The 9,416-nt window shown below is 48.2% G+C and overlaps 1 protein-coding gene across 2 annotated transcripts in view; it reads right to left on the bottom strand.

Annotated features, from left to right (window-relative positions):
* Auh (AU RNA binding methylglutaconyl-CoA hydratase) overlaps window positions 1-9,416 on the bottom strand; it is a 92,761-nt gene that overhangs the window by 17,625 nt on the left and 65,720 nt on the right. The gene's annotated exons all lie outside the window — the stretch shown is intronic.

The following is a 9,416-nucleotide window of genomic DNA, read 5'->3' as shown; positions in this document are numbered from 1 at the left end:
GGGAAGAGGCGCCTGGCGCAGGTCAGCACGTGGGCATTAAACGGCTGGCAGGGGCTCCTGCTTGGATGTGGTTCACACAAGCACAGCCTTATCGGCGGGGTGACCCTTCTGCTCGTGGTCCTCAGTGACAAAGCTGGCTTGCCTACAGGATAGAAGCTGCAGGTCAATGGTACAGAAGAAAATGAGGCAAAGGATGAACTGTTTCTGAACACTGACCCAGACAGAGCTCTGCAGGAGGCGCAGCGTGGCCAGGACACAGGAAGTGCTCCTAAGGGAATCTAGGGAATCGTCCTGTCAGCAGGCTGATTCTGTCAGCTGCCTGCACACAGCACAGCAGTAACAGAGCAGCGTGTAAGACACATGTAAAAAGCAGACTCGTAACTCGAATTACAGATACCACAGACAAGCATAAAAGCGGCACCTAAAATGTGTTTCAACTACTGTCTCCCTTCACTTTCAAAAGAAAATTAAGGATTTTTTTTTTTTTTTAATTTGAGAGCTCCTTAAAATTTATAGTCTCTATTACTCCTTTCCTGAGGGAATTAACAAGAGGGAGGAGGAGCCGCCAAGCCAGTGGTTCTCAACCTTCCTAATGCTACAACCCTTTAATACAGCTCCTCTTGTTGTGGTGACCCCAACCATAAAATTATTTTCATTGCTACTTCATAACTGCGATTTTGCTATGGTTATGAATCATAACATAAATATATGATACACAGATGGTCTTTAGTGACCCTGTCAAAGGGTTGTTTGACTTCCAAAGGGGTTGCAACCCAAACTCTAGATCAAATGCAGGTCAGAAGACTGCCCTGGGTTTGCTTTCTTGGGGGAGAGTCTTGGAAGCATCCGGACCGTGGCTCCCCAGCTCCCAAAGCCCCCACCCAACCATTCAAACACCTCAGTCCTTGAGGCCACTGGTGGGCTGGGATGCAGGTTTTTCTGATTTTCCTGATATTTTGTTTTAAATATGTCATCACATAAAGCAGTTCCTCCAAGGATCCTGTCTGTCAGCTATATCACTCAGCAGGCCCACTGTGCATTGCACAGTCGGGGTTCTGATCTTCTGCTCACCTGAGAGATTAGAACTTGCTCATAGCTTCTGCACATAGATGTTTCCCGGATACTTAGAGGTCCAAGTCCCTGCCTTTCTGTTCCCAGTGCTGGGATTACAATCACACAACCACATACTGCTTTTTAAAATGGGTTTTGGGAATTGAACTTGGGTGCTCAGACTTGCCTGGCACGCACCCTACAGACTGATCCATCTCCCCAGCTACCACCCACTCCCTATTTGGTAGTGTCTGATTGTAGCATTGACCACCACTGCAACTAGAAAACAACCTGGGAATGTGTGCACCCTCCCTAAAATTCCACCTTTTCCAGACTGAAGCGACTCATGGAGAACAGCAGGAAGCGAGAAGCCACTGTTTTCTTCTCTCCAAAAACAGCCATCATGTTTGTGAGCTTATTAAATTCCCAGGCTTCCAGTGTGCAATTGTTCTGACTAGTTTTTTATCAACTTGACACAAGCTAAAGTTTCTGAAAGGAAGGAACCTCAATTGAGAAAACGTCTCCATAAGATCCAGCATAAGGCATTTTCTTAATCAGTGATTGACAGGGAGGGCCCAGCCCACTGTGGGTGGTGCAATCTGTGGGCTGGTGGTCCTGCATTCTATAAGAGAGCAGGCTGAAGCATGCCATGAGAACAAGCCAGTAAGTAACACCCCTCTATAGCTTCTGCATCAGCTCCTGCCTCCAGGGTCCAGCCCTGGTTAAGTTCCTGTCCTGATTTCCTTTGATGAAGAACAGTGATGTGGAAGTGTAAACTGAATAATCCCCATTCCTCCCCAGGTTTCTTTGGCCGTGGTGTTTCATCACAGCAACAGTAACCCTGACTAAGACAGCAGTGGATCACGGGTGTCCTCCACTGCAACTGTTCTTCCTATTGTAACGGGGGAAAACACTGTGTTGCCCACAATATTCTCAAACTCCTGGGCTCAGATAGTGCTTCGACCATAGCTTCTGAATTAACCAGGGCTCCCAGCACTTGCCGCCATACCCTGTTGGTGATATTCACCATCTTATGACAGCAGACGAACAGTGAGTCACCTCCAAGACAAGGCCATATCAGACTGCACGGGACATGTGTGACCCCAACACCCAGGTGACGTTTACTCTAACACTAGCTCTCTGCACCAGGGATCGTGCACACCTCGGGCTGCCGTGAGGGCAAATGAACCAGGTAGAGAGAAGTCACTCCAGAACTGATGGGCAGCTTCCTCATACAAGGCAAGTCTGTGAGGTCACCAAGGTGCCTGCAGCTCCTCCCCTCTTCCTGCCTGTGCCCTGGGACAGCAGCAGTAATCTGAGCCCCCTCCCAAACCCCCAGCTAGTGCCCCGTAACATCCATAGGGATCGTGCTGGTATAGTCAGCTGTTAGACCCTTACAAGCTGTCCTCAGTGAGGGACCCTGCCTCCTCTCACTGCCCTGCTCCAGCAGAGGCTGCCTGGGGAGCGCACCCTGTGTCTTGAGTTTTCCATGAGAACTCAGGAAGGAGATTCGCCCGCCCAAGGGAGCTGTGCTACTTACTGAGGAGGAGCTGGGCTGCTGAGAGGGGCCACTGGAGAGTGGTAAATACAAGTCAATCATGGCTCATCAAGTACTCATTACAAAAGCCAGAAGGTATGGCTTCTCAAAGAGCCTGTAAAAGAAAAAGGGAAAGGGGGCCAAGTGTGGCATATGTACCAGGACAGAGGGCCTCTCCTTTGTCCTGACTCTTGGGCCTGCTCACTGGCTCCCTGATAATCCTGTGGCCTTTGTACAATCCACTCAGGACAGGGACAAATTCTTACACTGACTAAGCAATGGATGGTTCCCACTGTCCCCTGAGTACTGTAACTGTACATAGCTGTCCCCCATGTCCACAGGGTCTGCACCCACATACTTAAGCAGCCACAGACTGAAGGCACACAGACTTATCCTTGTCCCTACTCTCTGCCCAACAGACATCTGCACCATACGTCAGTATATCAGCTACTAGAGGTGACTTACGGTACAGGGAGTGTGTGCATGTCACGTGCATATGTGCTCTTTGCTAAGGGAGGATAGCTCCTCAGACTGCGGTCTCCACAAGGGAAGGACAGTTCGGAAGCCACCTCTAGCAAGTGCTGGGGGCAACACAGCTAGCGTGTGGTGAGCAGGTAGGGCACATCTCTGTTCCAGTTCCTTCAGCAGCCTCCACCGTTAAGTGGTTCTCTGTGTCTAGTTGAGCAGCAAAGCTGCTGAGAAAACCTACGCGCCTACCCCTCCATCTCTTCCCTTCTTTGCGTCATTTTTAACAAGGTTCACATATGACTGAGGGACAGCAGCACACAGAAAAGGCTGAAGAGCATGTACCAGGAGCTTATACACACAAGCTCAACACCCACATGTACCCATTACCCACACCAAGCAGAGAGCTCACACATCACCACCAGACTTATGTCTCTCTAAGGATGACATGACCATAAAGCTGTCCTACAGAGTCCGAATCTATGGGGCAGGGAGCACAATGGGGACAAATGGGTAGCTGTCCACCCCTGGTCACAGAAAGCACAAGTCCCCCTGAAGAGGATACCACTGAGAGTACTGGGTGTGGGTACAGCACATGTGCTGAGTAAGTCAGACAGCAGCGTCATAGATCAAGGTGAAGACGGGACCTTTTTAGACTGAGGCAACTCACCAATCTCAGTCTGCCATTGTCAACACTGCACGGCAGTCACACAGCACTCTCTCTCTCTCTCTCTCTCTCTCTCTCTCTCTCTCTCTCACACACACACACACACACACAAACACATACACACACAGAGGTGTATTAGGTTATTCGAACAAGCAACTTTCTATTTCCATTGTAATCTCCACTGCATTGTTTTCTACGGTTGTGGGGGTTTGGTTTGGTTTATTCTTTTAAATCGATGTAGGGGTTTGGGGCTATAGCCCAGTGGTAGAGCACTTGCCTAGAATGTTCAAAGCCCTGAGTCCATCTTGGCACTGCAGACAGACAGACTATCAAAGTATAATAGGACCTGTTACTTTTTTAAAAAAAACAGTTCATCATTAGCTCGGCAGTGGTGGTGCATACCTTTGAACCCAGCAATCAGGAGGCGGAGGTAGGCAGGCAGTGCCCTCCAGTCCTCACAACGCATGCCCGTGCAGCCTGTGCAACAAGCACTCCAATGACTAAGCCGCCATCCTGGCCCTCGTGTAATTCTCTCAGTAAACGTGTGCCTAATAAACAGGTCTACCTTGGAAGTCCCATTACTCAGGGGATAAAAACTAACCTGGCAGTTCACAGTCTCATGTTTAATAGGATGCACCGAGGGCCTGCAGAGATGGCTCAGTGGTTGAGAGCATGTGCTGATCTTGCAGAGGGCCTGGGTATGGCACCCACCATATATCCAACCAGCTGCAGCTGCGGGCTCCAGTGGGAGCAGAGAAGCTCTTTTCTGTACTTGGGGCCTGACTGACCAGCATGAAGTGTGGTCTTGGTCCCATGAAATAAATACCTAAGCTTGTGTCTCTTCTTGAGGGGTCTGTTGTTGACTTAAAAACTAATTTGTATTTGTGTGTGTGTGTGTGTGTGTGTGTGTGTGTGTGTGTGTCTGTGTGTGTGTGTCTGTGTGTTTATGGACATCACAAGTATGCTCTACTCCCTTTTCCGGCTCCACGGGCATCTGTACACATGTGTGCATGCATACACGTATATATAATTTACAATGAATCTTTTAAAAAGGGATGCAGAGTTGTAATTCTCCATGGTGTACATGAGATGGGCAAATAACTCGAGCTCTGGGATTAGACACACTGACTTCAGATACTCAGCTCGTCGTAAGTCCGTGGCTTCTACTACAGAAACTAAGACTGTGAAGTGCCTGCTTCTCACTCTGATCAGTGTGCAGACACATTCCTCAGGGCACCTACAAAACCAGGAAGCTTGTTTCGTGTGTGACCGAAGACCTCACAGGAGGGCTGGAGACGGCTCAGTGGTTAAGAATGTGCACTTCTCTTGCAGAGGACCCAGGCTCGGTTTCCCTCACGCACGTCAGTCAGCTTATAACCACCTGCAACTCCACTTCCAAGAGAATCCAACACTCTCTACCCTCTGTGGGCACTGCACACATGTGATGTACATAAAAACTCACACAGCCACACACACAAATTATTTTTTTAAGTCTAAAACAAATATCTCAAGAAGAGACACAAGCTTAGGTTTTTATTTCATGGGACCAAGATCACATTTCATGCTGGTCAGTTGGGCCCCGAGTGCAGAAAAGAGCCTCTCTGCTCCCACTCGTGTTGCGGAGCTGGTCTCAGTGACTGCATGGCCCTCAGGGCTACAGCCAGGAGCCTTGTGAGCTGAACCTCTAAACCTTCCAGATGAGCTCACCTGAGACTGCCTAAGCATGCCGTCATGCAGTGAGTAGTCTGTCCACTGGCCTCAGAAGTGTTCAGAGCCGCAAATCCACCAATCACATCTTAATGGTTAGGGAATTAGGCATGACTCAAGCAGACAAACTAGAAATGTGTTAGAAGAAATTAACATAAGGAGCTAAGAAAGAGGGAAGATAATTACATTTCTACCTAATTAAAATGGTAATAGAACCAGTGTCCTTTCTGGCATAAAGACTCACCCAGTAACAAATCAGCAAAAAGAATGTTGCAAATATACTGTCCCGAGCACAGAGGCCTACTCCAGAGCCTGCCCGGAGGCTGCACATGTGCAATGCTCACCTCAGCAGTGTGCAGCAGCCACTGCTGAGGGGCCAGGGCAGTGGTGCTCAACCTGGGCACAGGCCATGTCCCCTTGGGGGTGGACTGACTGACCCTTTCACAGGGGTCGCCTACCACCACCGGAAAACGCAGATATTTCCTTTATAACTCCTATCAGTAGCAAAACTACAGATATGAAGTAGCAGTGAAATCATCCTATGGGAGGGGGTTCACCACAACATGAGGAACTTTATTAGGGTCACAGCATTAAGGGAAGGCTGAGAACCCCCGGGCTAGAGATTAGACAGTTAGGAACACACAGAACAAGAGTCACGGTTGAGAGGGAGGTAGGAGCTATCCATATGAACAAAGGGCCTTCCCAGCAGGAGCAGGGTGTCCCCTGGAATGGGCACAGACCCGGGGGGTGGGATAGTACCAACCCAGTGCCATGCTGGGCTCATGCTTTCTTTGACAAACCGTGTGAACCCCTGAAGGTTATGGATGGATCTGATCTGGCAATCACATGGGCATGCAAGTCCTAGAGAAAGGGCAAGAACAGAGTAAGCTACACGACGCAAGATCAGCTCTGTGGCAGGTATCCTGAGTGTGAGTGGAGAAGGTGGTGACAGAAATGAAGGGAACTCTAAACAGCAAAGGCCCAGCATCCCTCCAGTTAACACAGTGTCAGGAACTGTCCCGACAGTGTCCCTTGCACACCTGCATCCACTCTCAGGGCAGACTACTACACGTTAGCATTTTATCCTTGGACCACTAACCGAAGTGTGGCTGAAGGCGGTTTCCAAAGAGAAGATCCGTGTTCAAAATAACCTGAGACACCGACCCAACTGCAGCTCTGATTACAACTTTAAAGCTTCACCCCCTGCGATGGAGCTATCAGGGACCAGAGGTGTCAGGTGCCTCACCCAGGGGGTCCACCCTCAGCAGCTTGGCTGGTTTTGCCTGAGAGATGTCTGCCTCACCAAACAAGAGACTCTGCTGGCGACAGAGTTGTTTGCACTCACAGAATAAGCAGATTAAGATGAAGACAAACACAGTAATGGACACACACGTCTGAGGCGGATGAGAGAAGCTGCTCTGAGGACATTCCTACGTCTGTTCTGACGCACAATCTCGCCAGTTAAGCAGGCCTGTATGCTCTGTACATGTACACACTCTTAAAGTACAGAATATTCAGGTGCCCCTTTGAGCTTAATGGAACCATAAAAATGACATTTCTATTTCAGTCAAATGCTAACTTGGCACACAGAGTGAAGTTATCATTTAGAAATGACCTTTATTATTTAAAGCCAAATATAGTATAAATTAGCTTTGGAAAATGTCATTTTCTTTCTCCCGTTGGAAAACTAGCCGCTTGCTGGGGAAGTGGAGCTCACGGGTGCTGCTGTCAGAGGACCAGCTCTAAGTGCTGACGTTTTATCTTCCACTTTATAGGAACTGAATTTAATCACATTTAAATAATATTGTATAAACATCTTATTTCAGTTTCGTCTTACAAACAACAAAGACTGATCATTTGTAGTACGTGCCAGTGTTTGAAATTGCTTTTGGTGGCTCTATTAAATCAGTCAGTGAGGCTTAGACTGTAAACCAAATGTGCATCTGCCCAGACTGCACCAATCACATGTACAGTGTGTTTAGAGCATAAAATGATGCCTCCTAGACTCTGTCCCTAAAATAACACATCGAGACAACCATAACCACGATGACTCTAAGACAGGCAGATGTGATGACTACTCCGACCTAGTGAAGTGCACCAGTGAGTCCATCCCACCCTTCCCACGAAGGGCTGGCCCTGGAGTACTCCTGAGTTACTAGTCCGGTAGCTCTGTTCCCTGCTGGGTGTGAATGCATTTCTGAGCTGAAGGTAATGTACCCTCAGGTTCACTCTGCATGTGTTTTGTGTGACAACTCTATGTGGGACCATTCCAATGCTGTAGGGCAGCTGAGAGAGCTAGCACTGTCATAGCGCGCTAAGCACACCAGGCTATGCCAGGGGCACTTCCCAGGGCTGCTGCTGTAGGAAGAGGAGCCAGGATCTGGACAAGGGCAGCCTCTACCACAGGGACCCAGGGGGGAGGCAGACAGCATTATGAAGGGAGACAGGATCCTATACCACAGGGAGGAGGGGGAGCCCCCACCTCAGTCTCAACAGTGCTACCCTGAGAGCTGCACTGGGCTTTTTCACACCTTACCCCCTTTCCGGGAGAAGCCTGCCGGGCTGAAGATATTCCTTGCTTCTAAAAAAAAACAATTTTTTTGGATCATAAATGAACACTGAATTCGGTCTACTATTTTTCCTACTGGGATCTTTGCACTGTTTGTCCTTTCTGGCTAACATGCTGAGTTTTAAGAGTAGTGACTGCCACATTACTGGATTTGACTTCTGTTTCAGAATTCCACATTTTCACAGAATTTGATCTCTATATGGCATTCCCTGCTTTTTGTGGGAAGGCAATGGAGACCCTAGAGGGGATGCTGGGGACACTGTACACCCTGGAGAATCTCCGCCAGTGAAGCTGTCTCAGCTTGGGGCTTTCTTTGTGAAAAACCCTTAACTATAAATTGAAATTTCATTTTAAAAGTGCACACATTCAGGCTTTCTGCTTCTCGGTTTGGTTTGGTACCTGGCCTCTGCAAGCTGGTGAACTCCACAGTGTTGAGGTGGTACCTGCACCCTGCAAGGTGACTTCCCTCCCCCTAGAGTCCCCTTCAGGCCTGGAGATGTGTGGTGGTGGCTTCCTTTCCAGCCTCACACTGGCTGTCTCTCCCAGAGTCATCACCCTTTCCACTTTAACAGACTCGGCTTTGGGTTATTAATTTTCCACAGTTTCACTTCTCACCCGCCCAAAGGTAGAGCTCATTCCCAGCCTGTCTTCTTGTTTCTCCCTTTCTGACTCCAGACCTGACTTCTTTCATAACAAAGGCTTTAGAGCTGCACCTCCCCTTTAAGCACCTCCCCTTTAAGCACAGTTTCAGCTGTCCCCCAGAACAATGTGCTTATGTTTTCTTTTTTGTTTTTTTTTAAAGATTTATTTATTTTATTTATATGAGTAAATTGTAGCTGTCTTCAGACACACCAGAAGAAGGTATCAGATCCTATCATAGGTGGTTGTGAGCCACCATGTGGTTGCTGGGAATTGAACTCAGGTCCTTTGGAAGAGCAGTCAGTGCTCTTAACCGCTGAGCCATGTCTCCAGCCCAGGTTTTCATTTAATTAAGTTCAAAGTAATGTTTTATAGTATCTTGTAAATTCTTCTCTGGCTCACAGGTGACTAACAACTGCTTTCATTTCCAGGAATCCAGGCTGTGTCACACCGTTTCTGTCACTGATTCTGCTGGAGTCAGAGTAGATATTCTACATAATTTCAATTCTAAAACTTGCGGAGTATTTCAAGTGTCTTGCAAGCCCGTCTGAGTTCCGGTGCTATGTGGGGGTATTGTGACAACAGCAGCCCAGGTTTCCCATGTCTTCGAACGCTGTCTTGCCCTGGCATTACATAGTCAGCAACTTTAAACAGTGTGTTCTCCTCTTCTCAGTCTTTGACTCAGTCTCATTATGTATACCAGGCTGGCTTCAAATTCATAGCAACTCTCCTGCCTCAGCCACCCCTCCTCTACCTTTTCCTTTTTCACTTTTTGTTATAGC

Source organism: Arvicanthis niloticus, chromosome 8 (assembly GCF_011762505.2).
Source record: "Arvicanthis niloticus isolate mArvNil1 chromosome 8, mArvNil1.pat.X, whole genome shotgun sequence".
NCBI lineage: Eukaryota > Metazoa > Chordata > Mammalia > Rodentia > Muridae > Arvicanthis > Arvicanthis niloticus.
This window is presented reverse-complemented; position numbering and strand designations above follow the sequence as displayed.